Raw genomic sequence first — 3,860 nt, forward strand, 5'->3', positions numbered from 1 at the left:
AAATGTTGAATAGAACTGTTTATGTCATTCCAGGGTTGTGATGTCTATTAAATAAAGTTTAGCCTAAAGCTGCCCTCTTACATATTTTAAGTTTGGCCAACAGTTCTCTCCATGCATAATTAACTCTGACAACTGGATATATAAACAGACTATAACCTACCCTTGTGCTAATCACAGAGTGGTCAAATCACAGGCAGCCAACTGTTCAAACCATGTTCAAAAAGCAGCCACTGAACTGTAACCAGTCTGGCTGCTTTTGTACCCCATTTCCATTTTCTCTACGTCATACATTATGCTCCTTTTTCTGTCCATAAATGTTGTCTGACCACGTAGCTGCCCCGAAGTTGCTCTGCATCTATCCTGGTTGTGGAGGCTGTCTGATTTATGAATGATTCTTTACTCAATTAAACTCTATTAAGTTAAATTTGCCTTAAGTTTTTAACATGTCTTTCTGACATACTTAGGCATATGTGGAAATCATGTTTTAAATTAGACATTGTTGAAATTGACCCGAGCTCTGTGATCCTGAAAAACAGAAGGTCAAAAAATCTTTTCACTTTTTATGTTTTTGGAAATGGCTTACTGACAAGAACCACCCTTACTAAGTGACTTGGATGAGACTCAAATATGCTTCCTTATTTACCTATGACAAGATCAGACAAGGTTGTTCCAAATTCCCATCCTTTGCCAGATAAAGAATTAGTAAATTCTTTGTCCCCACTGATCAATCTAAACAAAATGGTAACCAACCTCTGCTTAATATTCTGTTTCCTCCAAGTCCTTTATCTTTTAGTAACCTTAGTCTATGACAACATACATCCCATCTTCAACAGTCACTCACAATAGGCTGGCCTCAAGAAAGCACTCCCTTATCTGCTGAATCATGACACGGTTCATCTCACTTCCACACTTGGTTCTTTTGATCTTTGTTTACTCTTTCTCATTAAAAAAACAAAAACAAAACCCTTCTAACTTTTGATAAACTCATATTTTCTGGTTTTAATGTTCTCCCTACTGCAATAGCCCTCATTTTTCTATGACAATAGTCCCTTCCCCCAACCATTTTCAATAATCCTTTTGAATAAAGTATCGTACTCAGTTCATATTTATTGTGTATTTGACAGAGCAATTAATATATAATTGGTATGAGAAAACAAAAAGAAGAGAATTGTACCAAGTATGTAAACCGGAATATCATCAATATTTACAAGGTATAATAGGGATAAAAAATTCAGGAAATGGTTTGGAAAACAAAACAGAACACAGACACCTGAAGAATACAATGGAAATTGGAGAAATGTATCGAAAAACTTAAAAGAGAGATGTGCAGCCCTCATCAAATCCAAGATTTTATTCTCTTGTCAGCTAGAAGGGAAAATAAAGAGAGTCTAGGAGGAATCAAAGTATTTAGCACCTAATAACTGCCAAGATTTCCACTAATTACTCTAGCATTTAACCCTCAACAAGAACACTCATCAGTGTAGGTGAGTATGGCGTGGTCTTTCAAGGGCAACAGACCTAGATTTAAATTTAGATATTTCTTAGACACTGATTGATTCAATATAAAAATAGTAACAATAATAAACTACTAAAACTATTAACATATTGAACAGTTATATTGTAGGAATGAAACTAAAAAAAAAAAAAAAACCACTTATACTATCACATCTACTTCCATAGACATTATATAAAGCGGCTATTTTCAATACCTGCTTTTATCTATGAAGAAATTGTGGTACAAGGAGGTTTAAAAAGATGTTCAATCTAATATGATGAATCTGGGATTTGAACTCAGGCACATCTTCCTGGATCACTCAATCCCCTTACTTCTACATTTGGTTGCCGACTTTTGCAAGTTAATTAAACTCCTTAAATTATCTTCTATTTTCTTTTATAGAAACCAGCAAAGACTACATAGGGCAAATATTTTTTAAAAAGAATTAAATGGGACAATAAAACAATTTGATTAGCATAATGTCCAGCTCAAGGTAAGGCCTCAATCAATGTGAGCTCTTACTCTTTTGTAAGTGAGAATACCAAGTCTCAGAAAGAAAAATTCCATCAAGGTCATTCAGGTAGCAATTAAAATAATTAGGATTCAAAGCCATGTCTCTGTAACCCAAAGTCTGCTATTTTCCATCACAGCTTGCTGTCTCAAATGAGTGAGATAAATCTAATCTTGATTAATAAATGAAACATTGCATTTACTTTTATCATTATACTGCTTTGGGAAAGCATTTTTAACTAGTACTCTTGTGATAAGGGCAGTGAGACCAACAGGACCTTATGTCTTAGAGATTGCTTCTCCATCTGGCATGATTGAGTAAGGACATAAGGCTTTGGAGGAAAATGAATTCATTCTCAGCTGTCACCTTTCTTTCTTACCTGTGTTTTACAACATCTGCTGCTGCTGTTTTCTTCACACCCATGGATCTTGATCATTTTTTTTTCCAGTTTAAAATTACATACTTCTCTAGGGGTGTCCTCCTCACTCATTGCTAAATAATGCCGTTCATGATGTCGCACCATGTTCTGCTTCTGTCCCCGGTGAGTGGACAAAAACTGAGCGTATGTAGAACATTGTGAAACAGAGATGTCAGAAGCTCTCCAAAGCTGCCTCCAGTGAAGGCCTGATTCCTGGGCCTTGCATAAAACGAGATTTGGTCCAGGATAACAAGAATAGGAGCCAGTGAGGCTCTGAACAGATTACATGCCCATCCTTTGTGGAAGAATGAGGAATACAGCAAACTGAGCTGCAAAGGCCTTTCTCAATTGACAAGGTGCCACCTCAGGCAAGATGTAGAAATTGGATAAAAATAATAATAATGTATTTATGGGCTGGTGGTACAAAATTAGCAGCATTCAATGGAATTTTTAAAGAGAATCATACTTGTCCTATTTTTTGAGTCCATTAGAACACAGAACCTATAAAAACATTTAATTTGCCATGTGTCTGATTTGTGTCAGAGACAGAAAGTAAAACATGGCATTCATCTTGGATTTACTTATTTAATGTCTATATTTCTCACTAGACTACAAGCTGCATGGTACAGAGAATATTTTCAAGTTGTCTTTATTGCCATTCTATTGCCAGATAGTAGCAAAATGTCTAGCATTGTGCTTGGAGCATACTAGGTGCTCAACAAATGTTTATAGAATTAATAAATTGATGAATAAATTCATGAGCATGAGAAAGGAAGACTAGAATTAAAAAAGAAAAGATATAGCTTAAGTCAGTGGACTATCGAAAAAGACAGGTAAAGAGATTAAACAGAATGTAAAAACTTTTACATTAAAAGTAAAAACTAATGGTTTACCCAGTTTCCCACGTTTAATATGTGTTTGCTTCCTTTACAGGATCTTGGAGATGGCAAAGCAGCCCAAGTGGAAAGGCAGAAGAAGGGGTATCCTTGTTTTACCAATTACTTATATGTAGGAGATAGTGCATTAAATGAAATATTTTCTGCTAACATCTACCCCTCACACCCAAGAGGAAGGCATGTCGCTTCAACCTTTGCAGTATTCAATTAAAGTTCTATTCACACAGTGTTGCAGTTGTTTGCTTATCTTTCTCTCTTATTAGACTTAAAATTTCTGAAAACTAGAAGGCTGTATTACTTATTTGCCTCAGAGTCCTGGAGACCTATCAAATGGCACACCTTCAATCCATGAATGAATGAATTAAATAAATGTGAAGAAAAAAAATGCAAGTTGCTTATTTTTATTAAATTTATTTTTCCCAAAATAGTTACTGAGAAAATGACTCTGGGAAGACCGCAGAGTGGAAAGTTCCAGAAATGTGTTTCCCCACCTAGACAGCAACTGTACTGGCAGAATCTGTTTGATGTCACTGTTTTGAA

At 35.4% G+C, this 3,860-nt stretch overlaps 1 pseudogene; it reads right to left on the reverse strand.

The window, feature by feature from the left end:
• Positions 1-2,429, reverse strand: part of LOC105532497 — a 50,202-nt pseudogene extending 47,773 nt beyond the window's left edge.
• Positions 2,430-3,860: the final 1,431 nt, after the last annotated feature.

The sequence above is a fragment of the Mandrillus leucophaeus genome, unplaced genomic scaffold (assembly GCF_000951045.1).
Source record: "Mandrillus leucophaeus isolate KB7577 unplaced genomic scaffold, Mleu.le_1.0 Scaffold962, whole genome shotgun sequence".
NCBI lineage: Eukaryota > Metazoa > Chordata > Mammalia > Primates > Cercopithecidae > Mandrillus > Mandrillus leucophaeus.